Here is an 18,321-nt window from a genome sequence, read left to right as displayed (position 1 = left end):
GATGTACCTTTTGTTCCTGACTGACAGTCGCTCCCTGAATGACATTGGGTAAGGCCTTTAATACCTGCTAAGTTTCCCCATTTGTACAATGGGGGTAGTAATACGTACTGTCTTTCAGCAAGGTGCTGTGTCATCTGTGGGTGAAACATACTCTATAAGAGTAAATAGTATTTTATTATACCAATACTCTTGGTACTGTTGGCATTTCCAAGCCTGATCCACACTTGGGCCTGAATGAGAGCTAGGTGGCTAATTCCTAGCCCCAACAAAGCCAGTGTTGGGAGAAGTACTTTGGAGAGAGGGAGAAGATTTATAGCAGTGCCTACCAGTTGGGAAACATGCACTTGTGTACATACCCTACAAACACTGCCTGCTCTTTGTTATGTCACAATCTGAGAGTCTTTTCTTGATCTCTGACCATTACAAGTTACAGTCAGATTAAAGAGACCCTAGAATTAAAGCTCTGGAATGGACCTCAAGGGTTATCTGGTAGGATTGAATGTAAACTGCCATGCTTGGGAGCATAAACTGACCACTAATTGTTTGGCATTAGGAACACTATTTCCATATAGGCATGTTGTTTGATAATGGTTTCTTGCCACCTTCCTATTAAGCAGCTTGGTGAGACCATTGTCAAATAGGATACTGAGGTCAGGTGGTCCATTAGTCTGGCTTGGTAAATCAGTTCTTTGTTCCTGGATCAAGGAACCGATGGAAAGTGTTTGCTTTTAAAAGAGAAGTGCATATGTGTCCTTCTCATTTAGTTGAAGTCCTTGTTATAGTTCTTGCATCCTTGCCAATTTAGAAATTAGGTTACTTGCAATGCACTTTCTGTTTGGAGACTGAAGCTAGCCATGTATTCATTGCTGCGTATCATTCTGAACCTGTCACATCATTGCCCAGTAGTCAGTCCTGGGTACTGGTTTAGGGTAGACTTAGATAGACTTAGGGTGTTGGTTTTAACTGATAGTGTGTGGAGTGGCTTGATTTCTGGATACTTGAAAAATTACCTCCCTTCTCTCCCTTTGTTGCTGCTACATTTTCAATAAGGAAGAGGATGCTTAAGACAGCACTACCCTTGTTTTAAATGGAGTTGATGACAAAGGGTTTTCCAGGAAGGATCTTAGACTTTGGAACTACCTTCCTTCTGCAGGCCATCAGGGTCTGGACTTTTTCATCTCCTAGGCATGATACAAAATTTGTAAGTTTTCCAGAGGTGAGCTGATGGATGGGGTTGGGGAAAGGCAGTTTTCATTGTACTATATGAGGTGAGACTGCTGTTTTTATCTATATTGATTTAAGAGGAGTCATTTTTATGGGAGATTTTCTTGCCACTATCTCTATAAATTTGTTCAAACAAAAGGAACATGTACTTTTAAGAAACATAAATAAATAGACTAATGTAGTTGGGAAGTGAACCTTTAGTTTCAGTTAGCCCATTCACTTAATTCAAGCAGGGGGAGGCTTAACTGAAAGAAACCAGGCTGGTCATTGGCTTTCCATATCTTTTCTCTTTTTATAAAGCAGGCCAAAAAGAAATAAATGTTACCTGGATTCTCAGATCTTGTAGAGATGAGTGGCTTATGTTGGAACTCAAGAAGAATAAAGATGTGTTTTAAAAACTTATATGCTAAACTTGCTTTGGAACCTAGACTCATGCCAATAAAGCTGTTACAACTACACACACCATCATGTTTTTTTACATGCTTACATATAGGCATATAGTTGTGCAGAACGGTCAAGCCTGAAGTTAGAAAAAAACTTGCATTGCCTCCTTTGGCATTGGATTTGGGCCTCATTTGGCTTCTAGTATGGAAGCCTTCTCTGTGGCTCTAGATACAGATTCGTTTCTTTGGGCAGTAATTATTTAGCCTGCCTTAAAATGGAAATGTGAATCATTTTTGACAAAAGAGACAAAGTCTTGTTCGTTGAGCCCTCCTGTATATCATCCACTGAAATGCAATTTTATAATTTTCTACTGTGAAATGAAAATTCACTCTCCCTGTGCTTTCTAAGATGTATTTTTCTTTCTCCAATGGTGAAAGACTATTGCTGTCTCACAAGGGCATGCTAAGTCATGGCTTTGGCCCAGTCTACAATGAGACTAAAGGTTTTTCATATAGTGACTCCATAAAAAAACCCAAAAAACAAACCCTACCCTCCAGCTGGCTAGATGGCTCTTAAAAACATAAGTAAGAAAATTATGCTCACATAAGGTTGCATTTGCAGTCGATCTCTTGGAAAGCTAAGGGAATCTTTGCTAATGTTTCAGTTAAACCAGAAATTTCAAATTTCATAGATTTCATAGACAATAGGGTTGGAAGGGACCTTGCAAGATCATCTGGTCCAGCTCCTTGCCGAAGGGGCAGGATGTTTGTGTGGAAGCACATGGAATTTAATCACTGATTCAATGAAATAAAATTACAATGAGACAAGAGGGTGAAATGGGGGAGACTAAGCAGTCACAGTGCTCAGAGGCTGAGGAGAACCTGAGGAGAGAAGCAGAGAGTTTCATTAAAGTGAATTAGAATACAAGAAATTGCTTACTCAGTTAGTGTGGCCTGAAAATGCTGCGGGGTTCTGGGTACTGTTTCTTCTTCCAAGTGTACTGTTCAAAGCAAAGTGCCAGTGGCCTTATATAGAGTTATAACAGGGGTTGTCAACCGGGGGAGGTACTTGGGAAGGCCCTAAAGGGTATGTGCAGGTGGGTGGGGATGGAACGCTGCCACCTACCACCCCACACCACCGCCGCATCCCAGGAGCAGGGTGCTGGCGGGGTGAGGGCACAGGTGCTACCCAGCTCCAGATCCCACCGTGTGCCATTCCCGCCCCCTCGCTCTGTGTCCAGCCACTGGGGCTACACTTACTAAAAAAGGTGGAAAACCCCTGAGTTATTGTATTAGTGCCTTGCTGGATCTGTGGTTCTCAGTGATCCACAGAGCTGTTTTCAGTGCACCAGTCAGTCTTCACGTATGAATGCTTCTTGCTGGCTGTGACCCAGGCTGTTTGACCGTGTCTCTCTATTGTTTGTCTCCTGACCCCAGGAAACCCCCTGCCTACTCGCCTGTACTGAGGCATCTCTGAGAACCTGTGTGTGGCATAGGAGTGGGGCACTTATAGCTGCTTGGGCCTGCTCCTGACCTGTTTATGCATAATTGCAGGTCTAGCATGAGTCAGTGGGTAGAGCTTATTTCCTGGCCTGGGGTTGGAAGTGAGTCAGTACTGACGTGACCTTTTGATTTCCAGAGGCTTTTTGCCTAGCTAAACTGAAAGCATTTGTCAAGTTACCTGTTCCCTGAGTAGCTGATACATGTATACTTTTTAGGGGGATTGGTTTCTTGTAAATTCAACCACAAGCCAGTTGTCGGACTCCAAAGTCCATGAAGCAAAAATAAACAACATAATATAAAATAAGGAGATTCAGCCAAGCACTTGCACCCACAACATTAAAGGGAATTTATGTTCATCTCTTCATGTGATACATTTTTGTGTAACCAAGCTCTATAGCTGCTTCGTGGAAAGTGTGGATTGGCTGAGTAGAGTAGTTCAAGTAAGGACCTCAGTCCTACGTAATATTCTGCAGTATGAGAAAGTCTGGGGAACCAGGCAGCTAAAAGAGGTATGTTTGGTTTAGATGGATTTGAGTGCTGAGGTTCTCTGTCAGCTTAAAAGAGGGAAACTGAGTTTAATAGGTGACTTGGATTTTCTCCCAAATAGTTGTAGATGAAACTAGAACTTTCCTTTAATGTTTTCTGCTGGTGGCACAACACAGCTTGGTAATGACTAGCAACATACCAGGCCAAGCTTGGTAGCAACTGAGAGCCTCCAGGGGAAGAAGAAACTGACTGTTGAGGTCTTGAGCATGCTGAACTAGCAAAGGGTGAGGTAACAGTACCCGCAGGGAGCATTCAGGCAGCAGCTTGCAAGGTGGAGGTGGGCTTTATATAGCTGAATGGTAGACTTGGAAGCATAAGTGAAAACCAAAGGACCTATGCTTCATACATAGGATCTGAAGATTGTTACAGCATGGGTAATCTGTTTAGAAGTCTTTATTCTACTGTACTGCCTAGCTCTGATTACTTGCATTGCTTACAGTTGCTTTGAACTCTGGTGGTGGTAGAACTAGCTGCCACTTCATTGCCTTCAGTGGAGGTGATAACCTTTTACACTCAGGCTGAACTTGGTTCTGTAGTGTATTTTGTACCTTGCTTTTGTTTGAGTACAGGGTACTCTTATGTTTTGCATAAGAGAACCCTTTATACAAATGAACACCATGATGTTTAATTAAAGAGTCCTTTTTACAAAATGGTAAGTCAAGGATCATCAATTCATGTAGCAGGCTTCTCCATGGGCTTAAGTAAAGAGTTGTATATAGTTCCTGCCCTCTCAGACACTGGAGGAATCTCCTCTGGAAGGCAGAGTGTGCTTCACTTTCTCATAAAAGGTAACACTAAAAGGGAGTGTGAGGAGTTTGTATAAGCAATACAGTCCATATCAAATATTGGTAATGATAAATGAAAAATGCTGAGAATGGGGATCGTGTAGGCCAAACCAGTTATGCTTAAGGGGGTGTCATGGAAGATAGAAAGAAATTTCCAGCTCTCAAAATTCCCAGTGTTTGCATTCTGCTTCACTGTAAATAGATTGGCAAGTGTGCCACTTCAGAGGTGATGGCATTAAGTTCACTTTGTGACATTGACCTGAGGAAGCCCAGCTCCTACAGTATTTTCAAGTTGGGTCTTCTGCAAAATTAATCATTATTTTTATTGTTTATCTTTAATATCAGAGGACTGGGTTAGCTGAAATGATAAAACATACTTATTTTCCTAGTGTAGATGTGGCCTTTGAGACTCGGCATGGAGAGATGAATCAGCACTTTGTCAAAATGGGGACTTTTAGCTTCTTTGCTCCAGGAGATGGTGATGTCCACCCCAGCAGACTTTGTTCATCAGTGACATACTGATAATGTAGATGTCATGGAAGCTGTAGTGCTGAGAAAGCCAGGAGCCGAGTTGTTTAAACAGCCTGAGTGAGGCAAAAGGATTAACCATGTTCAGAGAATACTGCAATGCTACCACCTTCATTATAGCAGTGCTGACAAGATGCTTTGGCCCTGTGGCAGAAAGGAAGCTGCCACTTTCTCCAAGTCTGTAGTGCTTTGCTTCCCTTTGCATAAGAGATCAGCCTTTGATTCTGGCTGGAACAGAGGCTGAAACAAATCAAAGAGAAGAGAGCTTGAGCCCCCAAAGGTTTTTCAGTGGTTCCTGGAGCTGTCTCCCTTACACATATATAAAGAAGAGAAAGAGAACAAGGAAAAATCCCTGGTAACTGCTTTGGGCTGTTATCTAGTACCTCTTCCTCAGCTCTCCTCTGTTAGGTATTCAGGTTATAGCCATATTTGTCTAGAGGAAAAAGTAATCAGGGCTCATGGTAGAGGTGATCTTTTATTAGACCAAGAAGATTTTTGCAAAAACAAAATTCTTTAACTGTAACCTTTCAGGCACAAACACCCTTCATCAGGCATCGGAGAAAAGATTGTAAAAGTTCTCGGGTAGAAATGAAAGTTCATGTTTCATAGGATTTCACAGAGGAGGCAATAGATGGAAAGCTCCTTTGGGCAGGCAGTTCTTGGCTCTCAGCTAAGGAGTCTCTCAACTGTCTTGTGAGGCTCTGTTATGATGCAAATTACCTTGAACCAAGGCAGGAGCAGTATCTCAGGTTTCAGGTGGTCACAGTTGCTTCCTGCTTGGGAAATTATAAAGATTTAATTAAAAAAATTAGGTAAAATTAGATATTTTCCATGTGTCAGGTATCCAGGTTGTAGCAGTATTGGTTTAGAGGAAAAAACAATCAGGGTCTAATAAAATATATCACCTCTACCATGCGCCCTGATTGCTTTTTCCTCTAGACCAGGGGGTTTTCAATCTTATTTAATAAGTGTACCCCTGTCAGCCGGATACGGTTGGGGTGGCGCAGCACGCAGCTAGATGCAGAGCGACAGCAGCACTGGGTGGTGGATAGATGGCAGCAGCCACCACTGGCCCTGGTCCTGGGAGGCGGCGGCGCAGGGTGGTGGGTGGCAGTGCTCTGTCCCTGCCCACCCATGTGCACCCCCTAGGGCCTTGCCAGGTACCCCTGGGGGTATGTGTACCCCTGGTTGACAACCCTTTCTCTAGAGACAGCTGAGAGACTCCTTACCAGCTAAGAACTGCCTGCCCAGAGGAGCTTTCCATCTGTTGCTTCCTCTGTGAAATCCTATGAAATATGAAATTTCATTTCTACTCAGCAGAACTTTTACAATCTTTTCTCCACTGCCTGATGAAGGGTGTTTGTGCCCTAAAGCTTGCAATTAAAGACATTTTTTTGTAAAAATCTTGTTAGTCTAATAAAAGCTATCACTTCTACCATGAGCCCTGATTGCTTTTTCAGCTCTCCTCTTGCTTTCTGCTCTTGTCCCTTCTCTTATCATAAAGTTGGCATGATCTTTGTTAGGCTGTGTAGTTTTGCTGACCAGAGGCTGGTAACTGAGTTTTTTTGTGGGGGAGGGGGTTCCCCTTCATCTTGATGGCAGTTGTTTGGACAGGAAGACTTAGTTAGCTGCCTGTCAAATTGCTTCTTGTTGCTGAAGGAGGACAATGACAGATACAGTCATTGCTTTAATGTTGGCCGCCTGCATTATACATTTTTGTGAATTGGTCCTCAAGAGCAATCTGGCTAGCAAGGATGTGAGTGCAGCCTGGGTGCATACAAATATAGCCATAGATTCATTCACAGAGTGCGAGGCTAGAAGGGACCTTGCAAGATCATTGGGTCCAGCCCCCTGCACCAGGCAGGAAAACAGCCATGGTCAGATGACCCCAGAAAGGTGACCGTCCAGTCTCCTCTTGAAGATTTCCAGAGTAGGTGATTGCACCACCTCTGGAGGGAGTTTATTCCACAGTCTGGACACCCTAACTGTGAAGAAATTTTTCCTACTGTTAAGCCTGAAACAGTCTTCCAGGAGTTTGTGGCCATTACTCCTGGTTTTCCCCAAGGGTGCCCTGGTGAAGAGGTGTTCACCGAGCCCTTAATGTATTCCCCTGATGTAGAGGTAAGCTGCTACCAAGTCCCCTTTCAAGCTTTTCTTTTTTAGGCTGAAGAGACCCAAGTCCCTCAGCCTTTCCTCATAAGCCGACTAGGACTGTATCTCAGATCTGCCATGGTATGAATAGGCTCAGAGAAGTGTTTTTTTTCCCCTCTTTTTCAGTTCACCAACCACAGGATACCATGTATGGACCAGTAAGATCCTAAATAGTGCATTATCTGAGCAATGAACCATAGTGAGCCACTTGCTCTGCATTATAATATAATTGATATGGTTGCTTCCTCAGGCGATTCCTCCTTTAACTTCTATTGTGAAGGCTTTTTCAGTTCACTGAGCTCAAATAACACAGCTTAGAAGGTGGGGAGGCATGAGAAATGAGCTCCAGGTATGTGAAAAGAGTCTCTCACCTTCCTTCATTAGAAATGAGTATTCATTTAACAGCTTCACTGGGGGTCATAAACCTTTTCCCGTCTTAAACCAGTTCTGCAGGATGCACATGAATTAAGCATAGCAGAGGAATTATATGTATTAAAGTATACTTAACTGATAAAAAATACTCCAGTTAACATGCTTTTACATGTGCCCCAGCTGCTTAGTTCCATCCTCACCTTTTGCCCAGGAGATTCTGCCAAGCTACCTACTACTCCTCTTTCCTTCTTTCATCAAGAAGCTGCTCTTTTGCTTTCTTCCCTCTTGCATCTTCATGCTCAGCTCCTGAAAGAAGCTTTGCTTCATCCAAGTCTTATCCAAAACTTTCTTGGGCAGCTACAGTGATGGAGCTTCAACCCATGTTTTGTATTCTGTTCCAAACCCCAGACTTGGTTGCTCTTATTCTTAAGAATTAACACGCTTCAATCATGAATGATTCCCTCCCCTCAACTGTTGCATTACTTCCTGCAAAACTATTGTTATGCTTTTATGTTATAGATATCAAGTTGATTCCAGCGTGGGTGTATGCAGCCATGTGGATAAAATTGAACAGGCAATAAGGCACCCAATTCACTCTGAGAATCAAGTATACTCCAGTGATTCTCAGCCAGGATTCTTGAGGTGCAAGCACCTGCATCAGGGGTTTTCAACCTTTTTGGATCAGTGTACCCACGGCGGCCAGATGCGGAACAGTGTACCCCCAGCAGCCCAACACGGAGCAGGGGGGCAGGCATATGGCCAAATGCAGGGCAGGGAGGGGGGTACACAGCTGAATGCAGAGTGGTGGTAGCTTCCCTCGCATCCAGCTGGGTGGGTGGTACCTGTGCTGCAGCACTCCATCCCTGCCCACCCACATGTACCCCCAAGAGCAGGGGCGAGCAGTTATTTCGGGTGGAGGGCCACTTACTGAGTTTTGCCAAGCCATCAAGGGCCCTGTAACAGGCAGCCGGGGGCAGATAACTATTAATTTTCTAAGTTGTTTAGGGCCCCACAGGCCATATAGAATGGCCTGGCAGGCTGCATCCAGCCTGCGAGCTGCATTTTGTCCACTCCTGCCTTAGAGCCTTCTCAGGTACCCCGGGAAGTATGCGTACCCCCAGTTGACTACCCCCGACCTATGTGATTCACAAGATAAACCCAGATATTTAAAATAGCAAGCGGTAGTGTCAAAAGGATTCTAACCTGTTGTGGTCTTTCCGAGTTCTTCTCAACAGATGAATTTTTCTATTCTTTTTCTATAGTCAAAAAACAAGCAAAAGCTAAGAGGGGTGCCTTGAGTTTAACAAAGCATGCCTTTCACCTAAAAATGTTGAGAACCACTAGTCTACTCTTCCTCTTTGAGGAAAAATAATAAGGTGCTTAGAGTGGTGCTGAGTTGTCCTGGCCAGTTTCATTCTTGCTTTAGTGCAGAAGTAGATTTTTAGAAAGCCCAGACTTGCAGAATGATAGTAAACCTGTAACTTGGAAAAGCTCGCTGATGAGGGGCATCGTGCAGATTTTCTAATTTGTCTCTTGCTAGTTTTGGGGTTTTTTACTATTTATTTGTATTATTGTTGCACATTGGAATTCTACACATGGACAAGGATCCATTGAGAGTTGCTGTACAAACACAGAATAAGAGTGTTTTTTCTTTTCTATTGCTAGAGCAGCGCTGTGAGCTGGCACCTTTAGTGGCATAGCAATCCTTTAAATTAAGATGCTCACAAATTCCAGTAACAGCAATTTGTCCCAGACACCCTAAGATGGTCAATGCTCCCAGGTCTAATGGAATCTTAGGAACACATCATAAATTCCTATGCCCACTATATAGGCATTATTAATGAAGAATAACCCCCTTTAGTCTGGAGTTCTTTGTGGAAGCAGAGGGAGAGGGGGAATTATCAGTACTCTAAGAAGAACCTCAATGACAGAGCATACTACATTACATTTATAGTGCCTGTGTGGATCTCCGTTTGTGCTTGCTGCAACAAAAGAATCTTATTCAAAGTGTATTGGACACCAGAGGAGTTGCACAAGATAAAACCCTTACCCTCTGGCATTCGTTGGTGCCGCAATAAAGAAAATGGAGGCCCTGATGCATAAGCTGAGACCATTTGACAATCTTCCTGCTCAGATTGAGGAAGGAGTTGGGCATGAGATAAAGTAGCACACTGTTTCAGCAACCAGACCTCTGCTGAAGATTTGGGCACTTAACTGTAAAGTGGGATTTAGCTCTGCAACAGGGACTTTGTGGCTCTTGAGGCTTTCTGTGATCACCAAGAGCATTATTGTACACAGATGAAAGGAGTAGAGTTATGTCCACATAACAAAGCAGTAGTATTTGCCTCCATCTCAGCAGCCAAAAAAAATAAATCGGTTTTGCTATATGGACCACTTATACCAATTCATCCCATTTCTAGATGTGCTTGGATAGAAAAAAAATGTTCAAAATTATTCTTTTCATCTAACCCCCTTCTGAGCCTCTGCCCTAACCTCCTCTTGTCCATGCACCTCCTGTTTTTCTGTGTAAATTTCTCCTGCCCACGTGCATACCCCTAATGTCTGTCTGGTATTTGTGCAGAATTGATGAGTTGTAAAATTGCGTAACTCTGGCAATCACGTACACCCTTCAGGAAGATTAGTGAGCTGAAAGTAATGTTTCTTTCTTTATTTTGTATTGTTTGTTTCTTTACACAAATTAATTAAAAATAACAAAAAAGCCAATTGTGTTACTTAAGAGGGATTTCAAGACTGTGATCATGTCCCTGTGGATCTGGTCTTGTTTAGACTGTATAAAAGTAACTTCTTTTATTCTACCACTTAAGGCTTATTCTCTAATCCTTGTGTATTTTTACTGCCCTTCTGTTTATTTTTTATATCCTCTTTAAGCTGTGGGGACCAAAACTACACTTAGTTTATCTGATTCTGTTACTACAGGGTTATATAAACCAGAATTACTGCCTATCTAGTTTTATTTGTATTGCTTGTCCAGACTCAGAATAAAATCCTGCTGGGAACAGCAGCTTGAACTTGGACTCCTTTGTGAAATATACTGTCTGAGACAGGTGGAGTCTGTTGTATTTGATCAGTGTAAATATTAAGATGTATCTACTTAAAAACCTAAGCACCTTTCTGGATTTCAGGAAAGCTGTTTTGCATCATAATGGTGGAGCCATGCCTTGGCAGGACCTTCTACCATTCTCTCTTATGTCACAGACACTCCCCACAGCATTTGCTGCACTGAGGTTTTTTCTCTCTTCTGAAGTAATATAGAAAATGAGACTTTCAGGATGATTAGTGTTAAACAAAACAAACAAACTTGGGACATACAAATCTACAGGTCCATTCCTTATTAAGTACCCATACTATACACATGCTGACCTTTGACCTTCTGATTCAAGCAGTCATTGCGGTCAGGTTTCTGCAAAATGAAAGAGTTTTCTTGATTCTGTTGCTTTTACCACTGATTTTTTAAAGACTAAATATAAACATCAGAAGAGATGTGTTGCCTCCTAAAATTAGTTTACTTGTTAACTAACATCGTGCAGAATTGTGCACTGCGTATTTGTGCATGATATCGGTGAGCTCTCTGGATTAGGGGAGGAAATAAGTTACTGTTTCTTATGTTGAGAGTTTAGGAACTGCTGCCTTACTGCTGCTGCTGTTTGTGGTAAATTACACAGAAAGACACAGGTTTGGTCAGCTTCAGCCATAGTCCAGGAGTAAAATAGCTTTCAAATTTGATCATGTCACTCTTTTTCTTTTAATCCGTTCACAGCCAAGACAAATTGAAATTTCTTGGTATACCTTTTAAAGCTTTACCCCTTCCCAGTTATTCAACTTGGTAAACTTCTTATTGCCCCATCACTCCTTTTCTGCTCATGTTTTTCAGCTTTGTTCACCTCTTTGTCAACTTCTCCCACAATCACCTTCATCCCTTGGATGTGACGCTCTGTGCATGGTACAGGCTCCCTGACTACTTTTGCAAGACCTCTCTCTACTTCTCTGCATTTAAACTCCTATTAAATACCTGCTTTCCAGCTCTAGACATCTACTAGTTGTTTAGGGGAAAGGCTGAGAAGAGATTTGGCATGCATGGGAGGTAGTGGGGCTGTTTAAGGGAAGGAGTCCACTGTCTCTGTTAATGAATAATATTGTTTCATCTTTTGTACATGCTGGAGAGTTGTATTTTTTAAAGTTGGAATATAAACTATAATCACAGCCCACACTCTTCTCTGCATGTCTTCTCTGTTTCTGTGATCTATTGTATAGCAACAGCCCTTGTCTGCTGTTAAGCCCTCTGGGATTCATCAGCAGCCTGGGAATGATTCTTCTCCATCAGCTTTTTAAAATACATGGTGTACATAGAAGGCAGAACTTGCCAGACCAGATAAGAGCTGTGAACTGTAACCTGCACCAGAGACTGCAGAGTGAGATGCAGGCACCCTTGCTGTGGGCTGTTAGGGCTTAATCTGCCTCCAAGGACAGCAGCTTTCTAACTCCCGCTATTCAGGGGTTCATAGATATGCCAAATCCAGGCCATGTTCACCCCTCACAAAGTTATACTTTTCAACTAAATTTGAGCTGATTGATTGTCTGATATCCTTGTTAGTCATATACGTGTCTAATCTAGTACTGTATGGGGCAGGGTCTGTTGTTTTTCTGAATCCATGTACTGTGCTTAGCACAAAGAGGTCCCAGCATGCAGTAGATATGTTGCTACAGTAGACATGTGACTAATAATTAAGCTCTTGACTCTGTTACATATTATGGCAGTGAGTTCCATGGGTTAATTGGGCATTGTATGGAAAAGTGTTTCCTTTTCATTGGTTTAAAATCAGTTTCCTTTGCAGTGACATTGATGGCCCAGCCTTTGGGACTGAACAGTAATCATTTTGCTATCATATCTAATTGTTTCACCTCCTGCTCTGATCTGACCATCTGACTTGCCCAGGGAAATGGTTTATTTACCTCTAAAGGAATAGGGCATTCCTAATAGTACTCAGTAGTCTTCTGGTTAATGTCTAGAGCCTAGCAAAATGGCCTTGTGTGTATGGATTAGTAATCAGCAGGCGAGATGGAGTTTGGGCATACCAACATGCCAAGGAGAAAAGAAGGGTTCTTGAGACTAAAGCCTTTAAGATGCCCATCTTACAACATCGGTGAAATAGAGGAGTCTCCCATACTCTTTCCATGAGTTTACTGCCTGAGAATGCAGAAGGAAGTTCCCATCCTAAGACAGTTTATTCAGTTATAGTACAGCACAAGTATATTTTCTGTTTGGTTGCTATTTGGGTACAGAATAATTAAAGTTACTCCCCATCTCGGGGAAGTTAGAATCATAGAAAATTAGGGTTGGAAGGGACTTCAGGAGGTCATTTAGTCCAACCCCCTGCTCAGTGCAGGCTGGTCAGCTCAAAAGGCAGAGTTGCTGTGCCTTGCTAAATCAGCACCTGTTGGAGCTCCAGGGTGTTTCAGCAGAGCAGCCTTCCTTCCACCACTGATGCAGATCTGCAGTGGAAGCTCTGCCTCTAGAGGCTGCCCAGCAGGTGCAGTAAATAACCCTGGTATTTCTGTCCTACTACAAGTGCCCCCATCTGTGCTCTAGTGACTGCGTCCAGTACTCTCACAGGCAAGCTGCCTGCCACCTGTTCCATATGTGCTGAAGTTTCTTCTGTTTAAATTAGCTTCACAGAGCAACATTTTTATCATCTGCATGACACCTGGATAGGTAGTTGGGTGAGGCAAGGGGTGTCACCAATCCTGGGTTGATCATTCATGCTTCTGTACATACATTATGATCTAATTCTTTCCTGTGCTTTCACGGTCTCTGTATAGTTTGTCATACCAATGAAGCCTGACTGAATTTAATTATATGTAGCCAAAACAAAGGGGGCAAAGACTTATAGTTCACTTTATTGATCATGTTAAAGATAGCAGAAGTATTATTAGACAGAAGATGAGAACTCCCATTGGCATTACTGTAGTGTTTCTCAACTCACACCACATTTTTCCTCCCTTTTTTTGTATTTTCTTTCTGCATCCAGACAGATCTTTAGCATTTGTCCTCTTGTTTCTTTAGCATTTGTCATTCTCAGCTCATCCTACTCTGTCTCATGCTGTTCTGTGCAGAAATGCAACTGTACCATACAGCCTCAATAGCTGTCCAGTCAGTGCAAATTAGGTGTTTTCAATGCCTTATTCTGCCCTCATAAAGTGGTTACTGTAATGTAATCATTACTTTGTTTCTGGAGAGTGAAAGTGCTCTTGCTAAGCAAATATTTACAAACACTGTTGAGAGGTGACTTTAGGAAAGGGAGAACGGAGCACCTTTTATAACAATGTTTCTCTCTTATTTATTTTAAAACAGAAAGTTGTGTGGGGGAGAGAAGTCTCCAGCAAGCAGCTCCCATTCTGCAGTGTGTCACTGGAGGTGAATATAAGGTCTTTGGATTTACTTTGTGCACACACCTCTACATCTGAGTGAGGGGGAAAAGAATATGTCCCTCAATTCCATTTCTTCAATGTTCTCTCCTCAAAGTAAGAGGCAGGGGACCAAGTTAGGGAAGGAGGTTGGACTTGAATTGATCCAATAAAGTCTCTCTTATTTAACATCTCTTTTTAGTTGCATAGAATGATTTGGAAAGGACACAGTGTTATATTGTTGCCCTCAGTAGCAGAGCTGTCAGTGTGCCTGAGAGTGGAAGTTAAATTGCATAAGTAGGGAATTTCTGGTGCCCTTCCTAAAGGAGATGGGGAGGTGGACATCGGGCACCAAACAGGAAGGTTGTGTACTCTTTGCTAAATATTTGTTTCGGTTTGGGTTGGGTGTTTTTTTTAATTCCTGAATAGAGTTATGACCTGCATGCCTTCTGGGCAACACTTTGGGCAGTTGTTCAGTGTCCATTAATTCAGACTTGAACTGGATAGAAAAAAAACTGGAAGAATGTGGACTAAACATGTTCTTAGAAATTTAAAAAAAAATTCCAGCTCAAGAGTTTCTGAGCCTCTTGAAGTGGCACTGTGCCCAACAGCTGTGAGAACCCTCTCCAGGAAGCATATCTACCAATTTGTGTTTGTGTTTTTGTGCAGCTCCCAGCACACTAATTCTCCAGCCTTGACTGAAATGTCAGGAGTTGTCATAAAAATAATTAACAGGAAATCCTATGGTGAAAAGAATGCCTTGTGTGTTCTCTCTCAGTCCTGTCTGCATCTGCTTAGAGATGGAAGGAGAGGGATGCTGTTAGCATTCTGTGGTTTATTTAAGTGGTATAGTAAAAAGGGGTGAGTTTGTGCCCGGGTGCTGAACTGTGGTATTGCAGAGTTACACCATTCCTCTCTGAGTTCCTGATTCAAAGCCCACTGAAGTTCAGGCCCTTGACACGTGCATGTTTTCAGATAAAACTTTGAAAATGACAGTCCTATTTTAGTGTCAGAAGTTCCTACATGCCGTGCTGTAGTAGGGAGGCAATACAGTCATGTCACATTCCAGTTGAAAGGTTCCTAGATTCTTTGCTTGGCTACAGGAGAGGTGATTTGCCCTTGTGTCTGTGCTGGAGATGCCTGGATGAAGAGCCTTTTCATCAGAGGACCTAATGAGCATTCTCAGCTCTAAGGGTCTCTCAGATTGCTTCATATAAGTAGATTTCTACAGTTTCAGCTGCACTGAAAATTACAAAGAAACAAAGGGAGCATAGACCAGTAGTGCTGTTCTTATCCAGTATATGCCATTAAATTGGTCTGAAAAAGTAAGAAGAGAAAAATGAGTAGGTTGTCAGGCAGCTAGTACTTCTGAGTTCCAGTGTACAAAAAGTGGGGTGGTTGAGGAAAGCATTTTAATCTCTGCGGAAGGCAGCATCAAACTAACCTCCTCCATTAATTCCACAAAGGGCTGCAGAAGAAGAGAGGCTACTACCTGCACATAACATTTTCACAGTGGGTTTCAGATTGTAATCCTGGGGCTTGTGGACTCTTTTGATATGTGTTGCTGTCAATTGTGCATGAATAAAATCTACAAGGATTAGTAAAGGCACTGAATGAACTTGAATTGGGGCAGGAATTTTTTGTGCCAATGTGTAAAGGATTTCTAAAGGATGGCAAATGTGGAAAGAGCACTTCCTTTTGCAAATTTCAGCACCATCATCCGAATGAATTGTTCAGAATTTGCAGTGGAGGAGGATGGGCAAGCGACCCATAAGACATCGTATCCAACTTAAATTGGTCTGTGTGTAATTCCATATGTAGTTTGCACTACTTTCATATGGGAAATTGTATGTTTACAGTGAGGCAGGGAGTAACAACGTCATTAGTGTTATATCATGTACATACAGTTGTGTGACATCATGGGCAGAGCAGCAATAGTAGGAAGAGGAATGTTTACAGTGGTGATGATTCTGGCATTGGGTAGATGAACATCCACTACTACACTGTTGGGTTTTTTGTGTTTTGGGGTTTTTTTTGACTCTGACGACAATGAGGCAGAGTAAGGTTAGAATTGGTCCATTTTTTTGGGTGGTAGCAAAATTTCAAGATGAAGGGAAACCTCTAGTGTTAAAATTAGCCATCCTAATCACTGTACCTAATTACAAAGCAGAGAAAAAAATCACTTGTGAGGTTTTTTTAATGTAATAATCAAAAACTGTCATCATACTGCACTGCAGAGTATAGCTGGTTTGTGATTGCAAAACTTTTGTGACTGCGTGGGGAAGTAGAGCATTTCAAGATCTAAATTGTCTTTACTAATTAAGCAGTGGAACACATTGCTGATCTAAGATTTCTTTATACTTGGCACAAGCTCCACCACTTTTCCAGTTGTAATAGTAGGGGTATTTTGGCTAACTGTGGTTAAATCATCTTCTACTGGGGGAAGCCCAAACCCAACAACTCTCTATAGTTATCAGCTAAGTGAGTAAACAGTGCAAACTTTATTTTACAGCAGTGTTCACAGTGTATCTAATGCTTTCCTGTGTATCTAATAGAATCTTCTTTACTATCAGACTAGGTCTACCTGTTGAGAAGCAAAAAGGCACACAAAAAAAATCAGAAACATGGGGACCATTCATGTCCCCTTCTAATATATTTTACCCTTTTCCAGCTTTTGTCTGTTTCTTCCTTTGTCTTTCCAGTTGGTTCGGTTAAATAGTTATCTATTGACCCTTTCCCTGGTTGACCTGATTAGACCTCTAGCAAACTCTAGTTTTTTTTCTCTGTCTATTTCACAGGAGGTGCTAGCCTTGTGATACGAATGTTGTGGGGTTATCATAATCTCACTAGCAAGGTCCCATATTTTTCAAGACCACTGAAGTGTCCCCTGAGTTATTCTGAGCAAGTACAAGATGGTATTTCTTCATTGTGCCCATTCACATTCATGCAGTAGAAGTAACTGCAGTTGTTTCAATTAGCTTTTATCTCAAGTATTTGAATTGATTAATTGGATTACATCTCAACAAAATTGGCAAAATACAAATGCAGTGCTGGATTTTGGCCAATTATGATTCCAGTGATTTTTCCAGGGTTGCTTGTTCCCAAAGACAAGATTGTAAGATTTATTTATATATCCATTTTAGATTTTTCACCATCTCTAAGCACTTTACAGTTTTAGAAAAGAAACGTATTAACTGCATATTTACTGTGAATACATCTGTGTACCACATGGACTTTGCAGCTGGTCTGGGAGCTTAATTAATGCATCTGGGCCCTTTTGAAGGAATCATGGAAATGAATGTGAAGTTGAGGACTTTGCCTGGGAAATGCCCTATCTTCAACAGCCTGCCTCTTATTTGTATTTGCTGTTGATAGTTTGAATTGCTGCCTACTGGCCTCCATCACCCTTTTTTTGCTTGTGCTTTGAGCTAAATGTAGTCTCATGGTTTGGATCTGGCTAGCACCATTTTGGAGGGGGTATTTCCTTTTGTAACATACAGAAGGGGAAGAGGGCCTCATGGTTACCATTGACTTTTCCTTCTCTCACTGGAATAGTAATACTATAGTAACAGACTTTTTCACAACATGAAACCATAGTCATAGCACTTACTCAGGTCAGAGATTACATGCATCTTCAGGAAAAAACAGCTTTTTTGTTATCCTTAGGACTTGACTGAAGCACTGAGCTTAGGCATTCACCACACTGCCAAAGTCTGCCCCAGAGCTGGGAAACCAACTGAGGGGCAATAAGAACCTGTCCATTCAACAGCCAGAACAAATTAACGACCCTGTTTCCATTTATTGCATCTGTTGCTGCAGCCGCTACACAGCAGCACCATCTCGCCAGTTGGACAGACTGATCAAGTGAAAAAAATTATCTGCATGTTCTATATCCTGTCACATTGCCGACAAGCTCTAGTGATAAATCTGGTACTTCATACTCCTTCCCTTCTGTTCAGTGAAGTGGGGTAGAAGGGGCAAGCCTGTTGCTTGAATCTCCTGATCACAGGACTTGGTGGTCACCTGTCAGATAGGATAAGTGAGATGACAGGAAATAAGGGAGGTGTTATATCCTTAGGAATCTGAGCCTCTGGCAAATTGATCCACTTCATTCAGGAACATCCATACCCATCCAGCAAAACTTGGGGGTCTATTTCGTTCAGAATATGAAAAAACAAGTATTTCATGATTGACTTGGACTCTCTTTGTCACTAGTGAGACACTCCTTTTCTGAAGTTTTACACAAGCATTCAGTATAGCTGGAAATCTACCACAGTCTCCTACAAGGATTGCATACTCTTAAGGTTTGAGCAGATTAGGACACATGCCTAAAGTGTCCCTCTTCTCTTGCGCTTTGGTAGCAGTTGTATTGGTTTGTTAAGCCAATTATTATTGGATGTAATTGG

General features: G+C 42.1%; 1 protein-coding gene across 5 annotated transcripts in view; it reads left to right on the top strand.

Moving 5' to 3' along the window:
• NDST2 (N-deacetylase and N-sulfotransferase 2) overlaps nucleotides 1-18,321 on the top strand; it is a 246,320-nt gene that overhangs the window by 138,461 nt on the left and 89,538 nt on the right. Inside the window, exon 4 of one of the 5 annotated variants that reach the window (XM_059729731.1) lies at nucleotides 13,863-13,925. The exons of the other annotated variants lie outside the window; for them this stretch is intronic. The gene's annotated coding sequence lies outside the window, so the exon portion shown is untranslated. The remainder of the gene's footprint in view (nucleotides 1-13,862; nucleotides 13,926-18,321) is intronic. 5 annotated transcript variants of the gene reach the window in all.

The sequence above is a fragment of the Alligator mississippiensis genome, chromosome 6, assembly GCF_030867095.1.
Source record: "Alligator mississippiensis isolate rAllMis1 chromosome 6, rAllMis1, whole genome shotgun sequence".
In the NCBI taxonomy this organism is placed as follows: Eukaryota; Metazoa; Chordata; order Crocodylia; family Alligatoridae; genus Alligator; species Alligator mississippiensis.
The sequence above is the reverse complement of the archived record's forward strand: the minus strand, read 5'-3'. Positions and strand labels throughout refer to the sequence as shown.